This window comes from Zootoca vivipara, chromosome 7, assembly GCF_965207765.1.
Source record: "Zootoca vivipara chromosome 7, rZooViv2.hap1.1, whole genome shotgun sequence".
In the NCBI taxonomy this organism is placed as follows: Eukaryota; Metazoa; Chordata; class Lepidosauria; order Squamata; family Lacertidae; genus Zootoca; species Zootoca vivipara.
In genome coordinates this window covers 37,409,017-37,428,676 of record NC_142590.1, presented here as the reverse complement: position 1 = coordinate 37,428,676, position 19,660 = coordinate 37,409,017, and the positions used below count along the sequence as shown (strand labels likewise).

At 43.2% G+C, this 19,660-nt stretch overlaps 1 protein-coding gene across 1 annotated transcript in view; it reads right to left on the bottom strand.

Annotated features, from left to right (window-relative positions):
- DAB1 (DAB adaptor protein 1) overlaps positions 1 to 18,164 on the bottom strand; it is a 206,900-nt gene extending 188,736 nt beyond the window's left edge. Inside the window, exon 1 of the mRNA XM_088673999.1 lies at positions 18,027 to 18,164. The gene's annotated coding sequence lies outside the window, so the exon portion shown is untranslated. The remainder of the gene's footprint in view (positions 1 to 18,026) is intronic.
- Between the last annotated feature and the right edge of the window lie 1,496 nt (positions 18,165 to 19,660).

Below are 19,660 nucleotides of genomic sequence, written 5' to 3'. Positions count from 1 at the left end.
TCACAAGTATTTGGTACAGTAATTTGGCACTCAGAAATATGTTTATGACATTGATGTTTCATTTACAATCATTCCAGAACTGCCTCAAACTTTATATCTTGAATGTTCTATCCTTAATAAAGCTATCATTGGAGATGTAATTTATTATTCGTGAAGACTAAGATTAATCACTGAATTGGAGGTTAACCTATCAGACAACATCAACCCAACATACTGAAATGAATAGGTAAAGGTAAAGGGACCCCTGACCATTAGGTCCAGTCGTGACCGACTCTGGGGTTGCACGCTCATCTCGCATTATTGGCCGAGGGAGCCGGCGTATAGCTTCCAGGTCATGTGGCCAGCATGACAAAGCTGCTTCTGGCAAACCAGAGCAGCACATGGAAACGCCGTTTACCTTCCCGCTGTAGCGGTTCCTATTTATCTACTTGCATTTTGACGTGCTTTTGAACTGCTAGGTTGGCAGGAGCTGGGACCAAGCAACGGGAGCTCACCCCGTCACAGGGATTCGAACCGCCGACCTTCTGATCAGCAAGCCCTAGGCTTAGTGGTTTAACCACAGCGCCACCTGGGACCCACTGAAATGAATACCACTACTCAAAAAGAAGCTCCTCGTGTAATTCAGTTCATTTGATTTTCAGGTGAGAATATCTTGCTAGGAAGAAAGAGATTGGAAAAATAAGACTTTTCTGCAGCATGTTAAAATTTGTGTTTTGTAATTTACCAAAAGGAAGAAAATGAATCATGTGCAGTCATTCCATACTTATTACAGAACTAGCACTAAAGAGAACATTTTCTTTCGAAACTGTCTCATCTGCAAAGCAAATATCAATAAACACATTCATCTACCTGATTTATAGGGTTGTCAACCAAATCCTGAATCCTGAAACAAATTGGGTCAATTTGGGTCAACCCAAGATTTCTTGACAGCTTTCTATGTAGTTTCCCTTGATTTCCTGAGGCCATCCCTTTTGCATATAGAAGTTCCTAGTTTTTTGAAAATGCTAACTTGGAGTCTAAGGCTACACGTACATTTTTACGTGATTCTGACTTGAACTGTTTGCAAGCACAGGAGCGAAGCTATGCATGTCTACTCAGAAATAAGCCTCATTGACTTTAATGACATCCACTCCTACCTAAGTGTTCACAGGATTGCAGCCTCAATGCATTTAAAAGCAATTCATTTTCAACTTAAAAACCAAGGATGCAGGCTTTGCAACAACAAACATGGAAAGACCAAGAAGAAAGAACACAAGGAACTGGAAATGCGTACAGCATTTCTATACTGGCATAAGATACATTAGGTCTCCATTTGTTTAGAATGTTTGAGATTCAAAAATATAATAATATGTATGTGCGGAAGAATCATACCGTATTTCATTGACCCATTTTGAGTGCAAAATATTTGTCAAAAATCAAAGACCTAACAGATGTTTTACCTAACCCATGCACTGAGATGGAGAAAGGATACGTACTGGTTTTGTGTGTGTTGTGTCTGTCACTACATCTTGTGCCTTTGACTTCCTTTTTGGCACGTGGCTCTCTTGTTTTGTGGCAGGTTGTACCTTATGAGGAAAAGAAATCTTGCACTGTTGCTGTAAGGAATACAACGATCCCTTTAAAATATTGCAGTATGTAATCCTCTGCAAGTTAACTACATGCCGAGTGAGGAAGAATCGCTTTTGATCGTTCCAAATTTATCTGGCACTAATTAGAGCTTAATAAAAAGGGGGGAAATGCAGGCAGCAATTAATTCCCAGGTGCACTAACAAGGTACAGGAAAGTAGGATTCTTGCATGACATTGCCAGTGTCATTGTAAAACAGGAAATGACTAGCTGAGAATCCACCAGCAAATGAGGGTGACACTCTCACTGAAGAAAAGTCATCCATGCTAAATTTTCCACAGTGAAAAGGGAGGGAAATAGATTCTGGAAAGGTCCCTAATTTCATGGTTTGGCAGATGCATAGTTAGGACACAATATGAAGTCATGCCTATCAGGTGAATCTCATTCTGCAGTAAAGTATTAATCTGCTGCTAATACACTTTATACCTCATAGTTTGAAGGAGAATAATGGCATACATGGAAGATGTCAGGATTCAGCCCCAGCTGCACATTGGAGCAAGGACAGGAAGAAAGGATATAATTTAGCTGCATATTTTATTTTGTAAAAGTGAAATGAAAATTGAAATATTAATAAAATATTTGCCACAATGGCTGTTGATGAACTAAACAGCAGTTCGCTTTTATGAAGACAAGGTGGCTCACATTAAAGTTTAAAGGAAGTGTGAGTCTACATTAATTACCCAGATGCTAGATTGCATTAAAGGCACAGCTGAAAGCATAAAGGAGAAAAAGCACAAGGTACTAACTTGCCTGAAATCATACCTAAATATTATTATTATTATTACTGTCTGGAGTGTCTGGAGGCGGTTGGAGGATGGATGGATGGCGGCTAACAGATTGAGGTTGAATCCTGACAAGACAGAAGTACTGTTTGTGGGGGACAGGAGGCAGGTAGGTGTGGGGGACTCCCTGGTCCTGAATGGGGTAACTGTGCCCCTGAAGGACTCACTTCATTTTGGACCCACAGCTGTCGATGGAGGTGTAGGTTAATTCTGTGGGAAGGGCAGCTGTTTATCAGCTCCATCTGGTACGCAGGCTGAGACCCTACCTTCCCGCGGATTGTCTCGCCAGAGTGGTGCATGCTCTGGTTATCTCTCGCTTGGACTACTGCAATGCGCTCTACCTTTGAAGGTGACCTGGAAACTACAACTACATCCAGAATGCGGCAGCTAGACTGGTGACTGGGAGCACCGGCCTTGAAAGACATTGGCTAGGTAAAAAGGAACTGCGAGATAAGAGTGAGAAATAAAGCCGAATGACGGGAGAGAGGGAAGTCACAGCTCGGCAGAGTGAAATGAACTGAGATGGGTGAATATAAGATGAATTGTATAAAAAAAAATGTTGTTTTTATTTTGTTTGTTTATTTGGAAAAAGTTAATAATTTTTTATTATTGTTAAAAAAAGAAAGACCTACATTGGCTCCCAGTACGTTTCCGAGCACAATTCAAAGTGTTGGTGCTGACCTTTAAAACCCTAAACGGCCTCGGTCCAGTATACCTGAAGGAGCGTCTCCACCCCCATCATTCTGCCCGGACACTGAGGTCCAGCACCGAGGGCCTTCTGGTGGTTCCCTCATTGTGAGAAGCTAAGTTACAGGGAACCAGGCAGAGGGCCTCCTCAGTAGTGGCACCCGCCCTATGGAACACCCTCCCACCAGAAGTCAAAGTGAAAAACAGCTACCAGACTTTTAGAGGACATCTGAAGGCAGCCCTGTTTAGGGAAGCTTTTAATGTTTAATAGATTATTGTATTTTAATACTTCTGTTGGAAGCCGCCTAGAGTGGCTGGGGAAACCCAGCCAGATGGGTGGGGTATAAATAATAAATTATTATTAAATTGTTATATTACTACTACTACTACTACTATTACACCTTTCAACTGACTGGAAATAGAATCATTTGTCCATTACAAGTGATCTGCTTATAATTGGTGCATAAGCCAATTCCAATTACTTCATAGTAGCTCTATTTTCCCAGTAGTAGTGTATGGAAGTGAGAGCTGGACCATAAAGAAGGCTGATCGCCGAAGAATTGATTCTTTTGAATTATAGTGCTGGAGGAGACTCTTGAGAGTCCCATGGACTGCAAGAAGATCAAACCTATCCATTCTTAAGGAAATCAGCCCTGAGTGCTCACTGGAAGGACAGATTCTGAAGCTGAGGCTCCAATACTTTGGCCACCTCATGAGAAGAGAAGAATCCTTGGAAAATACCCTGATGTTGGGAAAGATGGAGGGCACAAGGAGAAGGGGACGACAGAGGACGAGATGGTTGGACAGTGTTCTCGAAGCTATGAACATGAGTTTGACCAAGCTGCGGGAGGCAGTGGAAGAAAGGAGTACCTGGCGTGCTCTGGTCCATGGGGTCACGAAGAGTCAGACACGACTAAACGACTAATCAACAAAGCTCTATTAATATATGGGCCTACTTGGAATCAAGAAGATTGTGATTTTGAATTTTACTGAAATCCGAGTAATGGCAACTGGCATTTAGATTGGTCTTCAAGGTATGTTCTTTTGATTGTCATTTATCCCAAGTAGAACTTGAAGGGCATTTTGCATGTGACATTGAATAGCCTTATCATCTTGCTAAGTACCATGAGTAAAGCCACAAATCATCATCTTTAAATATGTATTAACACTTCTGCTGCTGGCTTTGCTTTCCAAGTGTGATCATATTTCTCAAATAATGTTTATTTTGTCACAGACATTTCTAAAACCATAATTGACTGATGGTATGAATTCATATTTAATCTTAGAAGTAAACTAGAAAGGCTTCCTACAGGTCTCTCAAAACCATAGCTTACTGCAGAAAAGAGGAAACGTCTAGCATTGCTATTTAATTACTTGCTGAAATAACATGCAACCTCTTGCTGTTTTTAATGTGATGTACTTTTCTTCAACTGTATTTAACAATATATTGAATAACCCTTATTACCCTAAGCAAATGATTTTTTTTTCATACAAACCTGTACTGCAGAAAATGAAAAAAAAAGTTTAATTGTCTATGTTCACCTTCTTGAGGAAATTCCACAACTGTGTGGCAGTTTTCTACAACTTTTTAAAAAAAAAAGGTTTATTGTGGTTTCAAAAATTACTATGTCCCTAAAGTACAGCAGGCGCTTAAAAACAAATACCACTGGTTTCCACCGATAATGCTCATCAAATTTCAGTTTAAATGTGACACTGACATGTTGAAAACACTTATGTGGGTAGGTGTTTTACATTTAGCTGCTATCCAAACATGAGCTTCCTCGGTTTGCCAGCTTTCAACCTCCCTCCCAATGAAGCCCTTCTCTTTCTTCTTTCTGCTAACAGCATATATATAGCCCTTCCTGTATGAAAGACTTGTAGCAAGGCTTCTATTCCACTAGTGACTTCCTAATTCCCTGTCTCTGCTAAGCCTCTATTCTTCATGTTGTTCCTCATCCACATAACCTACTCATAGTCCTGTTTCTAAGCCAATAGCACGACCTCACTTTAGCTACTCTGCCTCTGGGTCTCCATTCCCTAGCTTTCTTACCTCGTGGGTTCTCTTCCATTCAGCCTCCAACAGCTACACACTTCTGTTCCCTAACCTTATGTAAAGAGCCAAAATAATAATAATAATAATAATAATAATAATAATAATAATAATAATAATATTCCTCCCATCTGACTGGGTTGCCACAGCCTCTTCTACTTCCATCACAGAAGATGCACTGTCTTTCCACATTATATTGAACCATTCACACACAAAAATCACTGTGTGGTACAACTCCACAGTACAAGCCATATGTGTGATCAGCTCCCTAGTTTTCTCTCAGTTGCAACCATACCACCAACAACGTACTTCCACATGGATTGTAGAGGTCTCAGAGGCCTTGCTGTAAGTGTGCCACAGAGGGAAAATCAATTTTCTGCAGAGTTGCATTGGGTCCTGTTTCAACATGTGACAAAAATGTTGACAGGCTTTCAACATCTGGTTAGTTTTGCTTCACTGTGGCTTGTTCTACTTGCTTATTATATATTGCATTTGAATTGTTTGCTGTTAATGAGATTGATTCATTCGAATTGTATTTTAGGACTGTATCTATGCTTACTCCATTGTGAGCCTTTCTGAGCATTACTGTAGAAGAGCAGGATGCAAATGATAAAGTCAATCCCTCTTGCAACAGTGTGCTTAAAACTTCTCCAGCTATATGAAGAGCCACTCAAGAAGATAGTTTGCCACCTGCAGCTGTGCCACACAGACAAGAAGTCTTGATAGAAAATAATGTTTTTGTGGGGTAGTTTGAAGCTTAAGAACGACTGGCATACAAACTATTTCCAGATATGAGGTGGGTCCATACAAATAAGATTATATAGTATGAAGTGATTTTTTTAAAGAAAACTTCTTGCACAAACTTTCTATTTGGGAAAAGAAAGCTATTTTCCACCTCCAGCAAGCACGGCACTGCTCCTCAATACATGTAGAAGTGATGACACACATACATTGTGATTCACGATACATTGCCAGTACAAATATTATGAAATCGCTATCACAATGTGGCCTTCGAACCATTTTTGGATGGTGTACCAATTCATCGCCCATCCCTACACCATGCTACTTAACCATCTACATGAAGCCACTAGGAGGTTGGGGCTGCTGTACATCAGTGTGCTGACGACACTCAGCTCTATCTATCCTTTCCTTTCTATCCTCCGATCCCAGGGAAACTGCTGAAATCCTAAACAGGTGCCTAGAAGCATTTTCGGGATGGATGCTATCAAACAAGCTGATGTTGAATCCAAATTGTGAGTGGAGAGATTCCCAGCTCTGGAAAGACCAAGTATGCAGTCATGAGCGCAGTGGATTCAGCACTGATGGAAGAAGAGTGCTTTCTACTAGCTTTGGCTGCTACATCAACTGCACCCCTATATGGACAGCGCTGACCTTGCCGCAGTGATCCATGCTCTGCTTCTGTCAATACTGTAATTTGATCTATGTGAGGCAGCCTTTAAAATGGTTCAGAAACTTCAGCTGGTCAAAGTCCTATTGAGGGTGAGGCACTCACATCTGTGACACCTTTACTATTTCAACTGTGCTGGTTACTGGTGCGCTTCCAAGCCCAATTTAAAGTGCTGGTTTTTTATATTTAAAGCCCTAACTGTTTCGGACCCATTTATTAGACCACCTGCCCTCAAAACATTCTGTCTGTGCTTTGGATGCTCACCTGGTGTGTCCAGCCACTTAAGTCGGTAAGAGTTGTGGTCATAAAGGAGAGATGCTTCTCTGCTGCAGCCCCATAATTATGGCATTTCTTCCCATTGGACCTGCATCAAACTTATGCATTGCAAGATTTTTGAAAGGCCTTGAAGATGTTGCCTGCAAAGTGGCCTCCCAGGCAAGATGTTTTAATAGCTGGGTGACTGCCTGATTGTTGTTGTTTTCTGACTCTGTGGCTACATTTCCTTATGTGAAGTGTTGCCGAGTTGTAGTTTTAAGTTCTGAAATGTTGTATCACTGTTCTTTTCTCTTTCTGTTAGGGTTGCCAGACTCAATAGCGGACAGGACTTCTGTGCCTTTAATTGCCCTGCTCTCTTTTGAGTCTGGAAACCTTAAAGAGAAACCAGCAGACCCTTTTCTTTGGAAATTAAACAAAGGGTCTGCTGGGCTTTTTTAAGGTTTCCAGACTCAAAAGAGAGCAGGGCAATTAAAGGCACAGACGTCCTGTCCTCTATTGAGTCTGGCAACCCTACTTTCTGTTGTTTTTTTATTGTGAGCCACTTTGGATGAGCATCTGGTCAGCAAAGTGGCCAAAACATATTTAAAAGTTAATAAACAAACAAAGAAATGTAATCAGAGCAGTATTATTTCTTTGAACTGTGGTTACATAATTTATTTAACTTTTTCTATAGTAGTTTCAATTGTTACTTAAAAGGGTATATGTTTTACTATGTTGGCTGCTGGAGTATTGTTGTTTTATTACGGTATCCCCTTGTAAATATATTGGAATATTTGTGCTGTAAGGGTGTATTGATTTAATGGTTATGAATTCTGTATTGCTTATTAATTGAAGTGCAATGTGGGACAGCCTTCTCATATATTTAGTAAAAATTTATTGATAATTATTGTAGAATTTTTATTGTTAGATATTTTTTCATGTGGTTTGACTGCTTGTGGCTGAAAAGTGTGAGAAACGTATTTGTGCTCCTCATATTCTGTAGTTCATTTGAGTAAAGCCAGCACTTTCAAATGCACATATTTAAAATCTTCATGAAAGAGTTGAAGATTCTCTTATCTTAGTTTGCTGGTAAAATCTGGGCTGCACTATATTTTTAGATTGCCACATACTGCGCAAAAATAGACAACTATCATGAGATCTATCTTCTTACAGAAAGAAAGATGAGAGGGCAATTCTAGAACCACTTACAAAATTATAATCCCATTCATTTCTGAGGGACTGCAGCAGAATACTGTGAAGTGGTACTTGGATCGCTCTTGAGGTATTACTGCCAGCATTACTATATGAATGACCGTCTGAGACAAAACAAAGGAAACACAGATTTAAGCAATAAAAGATTTCTTCATACCCAGCAAATAGCAAAATTGAAAAATCAATAGCAATTTGGCAACATTTGTGCATGTGAAGACTGATCAGGTTTAAACAATCCTGCACAGTCAGGATTACTCTTCTGTCTGTGAGAAGGGACTGCATAGGGCCTTCAGAAATAAACTCAGCAAATGCCATGCCTTCCTCAGTAGATATGTGGCTGCTATTTCTTGCCTCTATAATTCCCCTTACCACCAGGAGAGTGATTATCTCGAAGAGCCACTGCCATTCAGAGCAGACAGCATTAGCCTACATGGTACCATGATCACACCTGTACAAGTTAGTGTCATAGGTTGATGTGATTATCCACAAACCAAATTCCTTTTCGTTTATCACTTTTTTTCTCTACAAACTACACATAAATAATGGAGTTCCTTTAGTCCAACATAAATTAGGCAAATGATACCCTTGTTAAATAAATTTATGAAATAGCAGTGAAAGTTAAGAGTTCCTGATGTGGAATGTCTTCAATTCACCAAACTTGGACTTTTCACACACAAGACCTTCCTGGAAGTTCTTCCCCAAGATAGTAGACAACACATTTTGCTTCTCTAGTCTGTTGTTTTTGAGCCATCTGGCAACACAAAAACATGAAACCGAGAAGTCGCATAGGTATTCATATACTCCTCATTAATTTTATCATAATTTAAAACAAAAGGTTTTGATCTATGAAAACTTTAACAACTTTGCCTCTCCACTGCAAAAGCAAAAGCCATTCAGCCTTACACAGTCAAGTCCAAGGAAGAGCAACTTTTTTTTTTAACCAACAGCACACCAGTCTGGACAGCAAAAGCACAGAGGCCCGGATTGTGGGTAGTTTTATTTTTAAACTCCCTATCTCTGGGGTGCATCCTGTTCTGAGTCTCACACACCTTCCAAAAGCACTCGCACAGAACAATCCTAAACACTGCTCTTCACACCAGCCAGCACAGAAGATGGTGTGCCAGGTTTCTTATTCTTTTTGCTGTGCCAGCTCCAGGGCATCTGTGGACTGGATCCACACCACTTCTACCCTATTTAGGATGTGACGCCCCATGCACCACAAAAATAGATGCTCCGGTATCACGCCCTTGGTTCGACATCGACTGCATTATGGCGAAAGAAGCCCTCATGATGGCATACACAAGCTTTAAAACTAATAAATCAATAACAACAAACAAAGCCACCACCCAAATCTATGATCTTAAAAAGTGCTATAAAAATATCGTAAAGCAGAAAAAGAAAGAGGCAATGATGGCCACGTGGGCCTGGCTCATCCAAGCCACCAAAGGTCTCTATTTTGGCATATGGTTTCCAGCAGCGAGAGCAGTCCTACAATGATCGATCAATCTCACCTGATGAGTGGAAGCATCACTTCAGGCAAATGTATGAAATAACAGATGGAGTAGAGATATTGGATGCAGCTATAATGACGTATCTCCCAAGGTGGAACCCGGTCACTAAGTTAGACATTTATTCTCTACTGTCCAGATCTAGAACAGGGAAAGCGCCATGTGAAGATCTAATTCCACTTGAGCTCATTAAAGAAAACAAAGAGTGGTGGTGCCCAGCTTTGGCATCTTTGTTTACTTATATTGACAAGACGGGCCACGTCCCAAAAGATTGGGGAATGGCCATAATAATCCCCATTTATTAAAAAAGGGAGCAAGTCAGATCCAGTCAATTATAGACCCATTGGCCTACTTAACACCGTCAGCAAATTGTATGCTCTGCACCTCAAAGATAAACTGCTAGACTGGCTTGAAATGGAATCCTTAATAGCAGACGAACAGGCTGGCTTCCAAAAAGGCCGAGCCACAATTGACCATTGTCTAGTACTCCAGCACCTCGTTGAAAAGTATACAGTCAATAAATCTTCCACTATATATGCGGCTTTCATCGACTTAAAGGCTGCTTTTGATTCCATCTCAAGAACCAAACTCTGGGAGAAGTTGGAATCTTCATCAATAGATCCACGTTTATGCCATCTGATAAGACTACTATATACGAACACCTACCTTAGGATCCGCTGTTCCCCACCGGGCCAACTAACATGACAGATTCCCACTCAGCGAAGTGTTAAACAGGGCTGCGTTTTAGCTCCCCTCCTGTTTAACTATTACATAAAAGACATGGTACTTAAAGTAAAAGGCCCACAGTTTCACTCACCTAAATTGGCAGATAGACAAATATCTAGCCTTTTATATGCGGATGACGCTTTGATTTCATCAAGGACCCCAATTGGGCTATGGAGGGTGCTACTGTCATTAGCTGAATTCTGCAAAGAAGCCCACCTCACTATAAATTATCAAAAGACTAAAATAATGTCTTTCGCTAAACACCCCAAGAGTTATAGATGGCCAGGAAATCGAACAGGTCCACTGCCTAAAATACCTAGGCATCGTCTTCCATGATACGGGGCTAAAGAAAGCCCACTTATCACAGTCAGTAATAGCAGCCCACAAGTCCTCCGCTGCCATCTTACATTTTCTGAGATCAATACATTCCAGCGGCTCTAAAATTGTTTGAGGCTAAAGAGATGGCTCAGCTGCTCTTTGGGGCTAACCTTAACATTCCGCCACCTAATATGAATATAGCTGAAAGAGTCCAGTGAAAATTCCTCAGAGCAGCTTTACAAATGCCTCCGTGTGTGTCAAATGCTGCGATACGGTTAGAAACAGGCATGATCTGCGTGGAGGCCAGAGTATGGATGCAGGCTTGGAACCTATGGATGAAACTCAACCTGAACCCACAGGGCTTAACCTTGCTGCTATCGAAAGATAAGTATCAATCCCTTTAGAGTAAGGCCATAGTAAATAAGATGCTAAGTATAGGCCTTCATCCAGCCAGCCTGATGTCACGTGACCTTGACTCAGCAAAGATCATTGTTCAACAGAGGATAACAGATATAGAAAGGCAGAAGGATCTGAGTAAAGTACCTCACTTTCTTATTCAGGAGGAAAGGAGGTACTTATCCCGCCCAGCAATGTATCTATTTCCACCTGGAAATACCCTCTCATAGAAGAGCTTTCACTTTAGCCCGAAATCGCATAATGCCCTCAGCAGTTCTTCAAGGGAAGTACAAACGGATCCCAATGTGTGAGAGATGTTGCCCGTGTGGATCTGGGGAAGTGGAAACCATTGGCCACATACTCCTGCGATGCAGCTACTACGAGGAGGTGCGAGGCGAACTCATCCACACTACGCTGGCTGAGCTTCCTGGATGCTTGGACAACTTCCATATAGAGTGGCTTCTTTCAGATGCTAATTCTAATGTGACAGCAAAGGCAGCCAAGTTCTGTGCTAGAGCCATAAAAATCCGAGCTGACCTAGTTAGTAGTGCCCAAAAATTTCAGGACAGAGCCAACGATGATCCATTGCTACCATTTGCTGTACCTTCCCAAGTAGTGACAAATGGTAGCAATAGTGACAAATGCCCTGGAATATAGTGACCGAGGTGGCGCTGTGGGTTAAACCACAGAACCTAGGGCTTGCTGATCAGAAGGTCGGCGGTTCGAATCCTTGTGACGGGATGAGTTCCCGTTGCTCAGTCCCAGCTCCTGACAACCTAGCAGTTCAAAAGCATGTCAAAATGCAAGTAGATAAATAGGAACCGCTACAGCGAGAAGGTAAACGGCGTTTCCATGTGCTGCTCTGATTTGCCAGAAGCGGCTTTGTCATGCTGGCCACATGACCTGGAAGCTGTACGCCGGCTCCCTCGGCCAATAATGCGAGATGAGCGTGCAACCCCAGAGTCGGTCACAACTGGACCTAATGGTCAGGGGTCCCTTTACCTTTACCCAAGTAGTGATACCTTCTTTTATCTAATAATTTTTATAATGGTTAAAGTTTATATTTATTGCTTATATTTTATATTGTATTTTGGATTGTTTTATGTATATATGTGTATGCTGGTCAAGAACCGTAACAATAAATAACTAACATTGCCACACCCTGTTTCACGCCTTTTACACAGGCTACTTTTACACAGTAGCTTCCTATTCCCTGGATGCAACAGGGGACTCTGACCCAGCAGCACAGGCCAACAGAACCCAGCAGATGGTCCTTTCTGTCTTATCCTATGCCCTCCAGCGGCATGGATTGGGGATTAAGATTTCCCTGCAATGCTTTGTTGTTTGGGCTTGCCCTTAATAGGTTACACATGTATGAGACAATGTTAAACAGACACAGAAAAAACATACCGGTAACACTATTTTTATTTAACCTGTTATTATCTATGTATCTTCAGCACTCTGGGGAAAGTAATATATTTATTTTCATATCTGGTTTATTATGCATAATAAAGTAACCTTTAATTTTTCAGGAACATATATTAACTTTTAAGCAGAGGTTATAGTAAGAAACAGCCTTCATCCTAATTGCCCTTGGCTCTTTTCGCTCAATTCTACATGCTGATAGCTATGGCTTGTAAATACCGGTACATTCAAGCACACTTACTGCCTCGACAAAGTCTGCTTATGTCGTGGCGCTTGCTCTTGATGCCCTACAGCTTCTATCTCAAGATGATAATCTCCACTTTTGGTGTCACTTCATCATATGGGGCCACCGGTCAAAGGGCACCCACTGGATCTTTCACCAGCTAAGATAAAAAGAAAAATCAATTTCAATCATCATAAGATGAAGCCACTGGTATGTGCACTCACAGAAGACAGTTCCCACTAGGAAGCATGAGAGCAATGTCCTCCTCCCTTGCTGTCCTGAAATGGTCTTAAATCATCGCACAAGCGCACAGAAACACAGGCCACAGATACCATTCTTTCTCAGCATTATAAACAATTCACTTTGAGCTCAAGCAATATAGGAAAAAATACAGAAAGGCATCCACATTCATTTTCCTTCTAAGTGTAAAGTACACATTGCATGTAATTAAACAAACTGGGGAGTGTGTGAGAATCAGGCGGGGAGGGTCATATTCAGCTCGTCTTCAAAAATCTATAGATATCCATGTTAGCTACATTTTAAAGTATTAATAGAGGAGAAATATTTGTTTCCAGCACAATTCATAGAATCATAGAGTTGGGAAGGATCCCGAGGGTCATCTAGTCCAACCCCCTGCAATGCAGGAATCTCAAGCAAAGTGTCTATGATGGATGGCCATCCAATCTCTGCTTACAAACCTCCAATGAAGAAGTCCACCACCTCCCAAGGGAGTCCATTCCACTGTCCTACTGTATACACATCTACTCAGAAGTTAAGCCCCATGGAGTTCAAAGAGGCTTATTCCCAGGTAAGTATTGTAGAATTGCAGCCTCAATGTAAAGCATTTCTCCAAAACTATATATTTTGTTAAATATCATATACAACAGGTAGAAGTCCAAGATATTGATCAAAACATTTAGCAATAACTGCCTGTTATTATTTTTCTTTAAATAAACCCAGCAGCAAGGAGCAGATTGATATTGGGGGAGGGGAGTTTAAAAAAAGATTTGATATATTCTCTGCAGTTTCCACAGTTCTGCATCCAGCAATAGAAACATACTGTGCAACAGCTTGTGAGATGAGCTTCATCAACAATAAGTAATTTTTATTCTGTTTGAATGGCCGAAAACAATGAAGGTGATTAAGTACTGCAGATATAGAGTCAGAATTTGGGAAACTGGCAAAATAATTATAGTAATAAAAATAGTTCCCTGTGAAAGAAAGATTTAGTTTGGGAACTATTCTGTGTGGAAGAAACTGTTTGCTAATTTTTACTGATAGGTCAGGAAATGATAAACACTCTAACAGGCTTTTGGAGTTTATTCTGTAGGTTTACTATTAATCTTCCTTTCTTCTCTCCCTAAAGTCTTTTCCATTCAACCAGCCACTGACATGACTAGCACATGCCGTCCCTGAACACATGACCTTCATTTTTGCAAGGCACAGTCCATGAGTTTGGAGTTTACTCATGGAGGTCCCTGTGCAAAAGTTACAATCAATACTTGGATATCAGAGAAAGGACTGGCAGGTGTGATCCAAATCCCTTGTCACTCACATACATTTCTGCACTTTGACATTCAGCACGGGGCTATAATGTACGCTGCAGTTACTTTCACAAATATTCATTTCCTTCAGTGTGAAGACTGCCTCAAAGAGTGGTCTGTTCTTAAAACAGAAATATAATAACCTTTACAGCCCCTCTCTTTTATGAAGCTATATGTCAATCTGTCAAAAATACACCACTGGTGGTCAGCACCTGGGTTGGGGAAGCTCTAGCCCACAGTTTAATCTTGGCCTGTTAGGGGGTCCAATTTGGCTCACATGATCATTTCCCACAAAACAATGTCCACCTGTCAATCAGCTCATATCCTTGGTTGGCATCAGCTGATGGGGAGGGGGGTTCAGTCCTGCTGGGTGGTGTTTTGCCAAAACATTCCCTGCAGGGAACGTGCTGGCAAAGCAAACCACTGCAGACCAGGACTGAACTCTCCACCTATCAGCTGATCATGAGTATGGAATGCTCATCATCATAGAATTGTAGAGTTGGAAGGGATCCTGGGGGTCATCTAGTGCAACCCCCTGAAATGCAGGAATCTTGTAATGTAGGGATCTTTTGCCCAGTGTGGGGTTCAAACCTGTGACCCCTGAGATGAAGAGCCTCATGCTCTACTTACTGAGCTATCAGGAAACACACTGGCATAGCAGACCCATCTCCTTACCCCCACAGAGCAACTTTGACAAATGGATGCCACTACACACCTATCAGTCACCTGCTGTTATGTTTTAATCACAGTGAATTATTTTCCATGGCCACCACTGTATCAGAAGTGAAGGGGGATGTTGAAATACACTCAGTTGTTTTTCCTCTGGGCCATCATTCTCCAAGTTTTAGCCATGAGAGCAGGGTGTAAGTGGCAAAGTTAAGACTATAGGGGTGGCCCATTTCTTTCCCAAGCACAGTTTTCTCTAAGAAACTATTAAAAACTGTAGTGCTCTCTCTCTCTCTCTCTCTCTCTCTCTCTCTCTCTCTCCTTTTGAACTTATTCAGGCTTCTTACTCAGGAGTATTTCCTTTATGTCCCAATTTTCAAAATGATTGCCTCTAGAAAACTAGGGGTGGTCATGAGTTTTCTTTTCCCCCACCCCCAAATGGCCAAGTCTGCTCTTGTAGGAGAACTGCTGCACTCATCTTTCCTAAATTGGGCAGGCTTCATCAACTCAGAAGCAAAAAACATGCCTGCAAGTTGCATTCAATTGTGGCGAAATATTAAACAATTAAATTTTTACTTATTTGTTTATTTTTTTATTTAAAAAAAAAGATTTCCTGCATGAAAACCCCAGAATGTATCTATATTTTGTAGACTTAGTAGACACTGGAGGGGCTCCTCTGTCTGCAAATGTCACCCACTCATATGAAAAGAGTTATCACCAGTTTTAGATTCCCCATTATAATCAATGGAGCAAAGCAGACTTTGGATTTAAAAGATCAGATTGGCCCCAAACAACAAATTGAACCTGAGACACAGTAGATCCAAAAAGAGAGTGGGCTGCTTCCAAACTCTACAGATACAGATACAGTACTTGGAAAAACTTGTGATAGCAGAACACTTCTATCAACCATCATATTTACATGCAAATGCCGCTACAGTGTTGAAATGTTTTTCATCAAATCCTACCTGACACAATTTCCATCAACAAAATCCTCTTCAGTTTAACATTATGTGAGTCTCTGGAGCGGTTTCAAACCCTGCTGAGAAACTAGGATTCCAAGACTACATCCAGATAAGGGGCCTAGTTCCTCCACAGCCACCATTGTGAAGGGGTGCCTTTTTACACACAAGAAGGACTAAGAGTCTATTCCCCACCCCCCACCTTCAAGCTTTTCGTCTTCGCCTATACAGAGACATCTAGAGGCCCAAACAGATAAAAACTCTCAGATTCCCTCAGTGATGACATTTGTACCTTTGCATTTCATTAGATGTGTTCCGAACAAGTGAAAGTTTTAAATGGGACAAAGCATGCTCTGCCATCTCCTTTCCACCCAATAATTACTCTGGTAACACGAGGATGCATAAAGCATGCACATCTCTACAATGACTATGAAGCTTGTGTCCTAAAGTAGCGGACATCCTTCTCTGATTTGCTACATTGTATCTCTGGTTATAACAGTTTTTTTATGTTCCATTCACAAGGGAGGGGGAAGAAGCTGAACTCCTAATATATCATATAAAAGAAAACCCCCGACAAACACACGAATGAGTAGTGCTTTTAAAAATATGAGACTCTAATAATACACCTTTTTTAAATGGACAGTAGAGAGCAGCACAATGATGTTCAGGAGATGCATTATGAAAATGACAGATTGCAAACCAAGATCATCCCTAAGTATATATCGGTTTAGGCTCAGAGCTGAGCACAGTTGCAAACAATAAAGGCTTTGTTGTTGTTTTTCCTGATTTGGACTTAGAATTCCTTCGGCGTACTATTGAAATCAGAAAAATTGCTTGACTATCTGATGTGCAATTACCTTATGAACAGCCCCAGGGAACTACCAAAGCATCTGCAACATTGCTGTGCATAATAGTAAACACAGAAGAAGAAACATATTTTTGTGGGCTGTCACAATAACATGACATTGTGTATAGCTATAATAATGGAACGATGGGAACTATTACTCAGTCACAAAACAAACTCCATTTCCATCACACATGCAGCTTTCCACCAGGAACGCTGAATCCTGGTTGCTATTATTTTTTTAAGCACACAATCATATATTCTCCTCCCCAACCCCCTGTGCTTTTTAGCAGGGAGCAGAAGTAATTATAAGGACAAGGCTGATCTTCATGGGGACTTATAAGCAAGAGCACAGAAAAAGAAGCCTGTCTTATAAAAGAATGCAAACTGTCTAATAAAGAATGCATGTCAGAAAGCTGGAAGGGAGCTTCTTCACTGTTGGGTTTAAAGAGATGAGCAGCAAAACTTCCTCCTTTTATGTATTAGGAGGGAGTATGGAGAAGGCAAGACAAGTTGGAGATGAGTGCGGGATGAATGCCGCTGTCAATGCCTGGAGAATCTGTGCCTTGTAATGAAGTGGGAAAATAATGAGGAGCTTGAAGCATTTTTCCTCACCAGAGCAATTACAGGGGACCCTCCCCCCACCATGCCTACACGGAGGAGCCAGCAGTCCAAGGAGGCAGAAATAGAGCATCCACCACCTCCTCTCTCTCTCCACAACTCCCAGTTGCTCCCTCCTGACAGACAAGGGGGGAAACTATTATTCCTGCGCGGTTCTTTGCCAATTTGTAGGATGGGTGCCCTGCAGGAAATTTGCCTCTCCACTCCGCAGGGCTGCACGTGGGGGCCACCCGCCTTCTTGAGGCAAAGCATGAATAGGAAAGGGGAAGCAGCTAGCATTCAGTGAATGGAGCAAACTCAAATGCCATACCATTGGGGGGCGGGGTGAGGGTGGGAGAAGGGGTTCCTTTGCTCTAACATTGCCTCCCCAGGCGCACGCACGCACACACCCCACCGAGCCCCCACGCGCGCACGTGTCCCACTTTGTTTTCATCCGGAAGGGTCGGCGAAGGGGAGGAAAGAGGACGGCACCTGTTCTTGGGAGGAACGGAGCCCGGCTAGGTAGAGAACCAGCCACCTGCTCCACACACGCGCTCCGGGCGGAAGAGGGAGCGGGCGCCGCCGCGGGGCTGCCCCGGGGAGCCGCGCGAGGAGCGGGTCGTACTAGGCGGGCGACTGTTGCCGCTCTCGACTTTTACGAGGCGCCCCCCCGAGGCGCGCGCAAGGGATGCCCCGGCGACTCCGAGGGCGCTGCTCGCCACGCCAACGCGCACGCTCAGCCGTTGCCCCGGGCTGCCCCACCCCCTTTGGCGCCCACCGCCTCGCACCCGACTCACCTCGCCGGGCCGAGCCCTCCCTCCTGCGCATGGTCGGAGACTGAGGCGGCTGCTGCCCGCCGCCCGCCCGTCCGCCCGTCCGCTGCTCGCTCGCCTCCCTCTTTCTCTCCCGCGCTCTCTGTCCCCAGCTCAGCCCGCGCGCGGCTCCGCCAGCTCCTCCATCCCCCTCCGCTGCTCGCCGGGTGCATCCGCCCCCTGCCGCCTTTGCCCTCTCAGGCCCCCGACGACGCGGTTAAGCTGAGGCCAGCCGGAGAGAGAGCGCGAGTGAAGGAGGGAGGGAGAGAGAGGGGGAGGCCAAGGAGGAGAGGAAGGGTCGTTGGCTGCCGTCGCTGCTGCTGCTGCTGCTGCTGCTGCTGCTGCTGCTAACGCCGCCTCCTCCCTCTCGGAGAGACGCGAGGGAGACGCGGGGTGGGGGGTGGGGAGAGGATTTAGCGCCTGGATGATGGTGATGGTGATGGTGAGGATGATTTCTGCAGCGACGTGGGGGTATCCTCGGCGTGTAAGAAAAACAAGATGGGGGCGGGGAGAAAGAAAGCCACGCTGGATTCTCCTCACGCGACTCGCAGGCTCCCTGGTCCAGGGAAGGAGTCATTCCTGGCACGGCTAGAAACAAGGCTCCCCTCAAGCGCCCCTCTTTTCGCTCCACGCCCCTCCATCTCCACGCGCCAGCCTGGAGACTTCGTGCGCTTTGGGAGGAATTGGAAAGCACCTGACCTATCGAAGAGAAACTTTGCGAGGACGAGGATCTCTCGTTACCATGTACTCCCACCCCTCGCGCGCACTTTTCCATAGGAACAGGGCGCGAGGGATGGAAGGAAGGAAGGAAGGGGGGTGTTCTGAGGAAAACCTGGAGACCCAATTCAGACTTTTCGCCAATAAGCCCGAGCATTTGCTTATAGCCAACTACTGTCACAAACGTTTGCACTTCTGTATCTTCTTTTTTTCTTTTTTTAACTGATTGCAGGAGGAGAGCTGTTATAATTACACCGAGAAAGGGGGGGGGGGACTTTAATTTGCCAATTTCATTAAATGATGGTGTTCAAGAAAGATGCGAGGAAATTATATATAGTTACAGGCATTCTGCGCCTCAGAAAGAAACAGCCGTGTACTGTAAATCCAGAGTTTCCTTGCAATTAGATTATTCAAATGCACGCATACACGCAGAGAGAGAGCGCGTGCCTGCAATTCATGCTGCCTCTCTCGCAAAGGCTCGCTCTGACGGTCTGGAATAGAAATCTCCCTCAAGAAATCTGGTTGGATCCTGAAGTTGTGGCATCCCGTTTTAGGGCACCAAATCCCCAACCAAGGATACACAGGGTTGTTGGTTTTTTCACACTTCGTTCCATCCATTTCATGCCCCTGCACCTTTTGCATGCTCCTTAATAGCATGTCAGCCATTTTTCATTAATAAGTCATTGTGAGGAAGGATAAATCTCGAGTGGAATGGTGCACTGTCTAAAACCTACGGAAAATAGGTCGGTTTTTTGGAAGTGAGTTTTTTTGCCCTTGCTCATGTTCAGGTTGCTGGCTTTCTCTCTCTCTCTCCCTCTCCCTCTCCCCCTCCCCTTTCCCTAGAAAACACCATCATAATAGCAAATAATGTGATGGGGCGGTTGCTGGTGTCATCCCCCCCT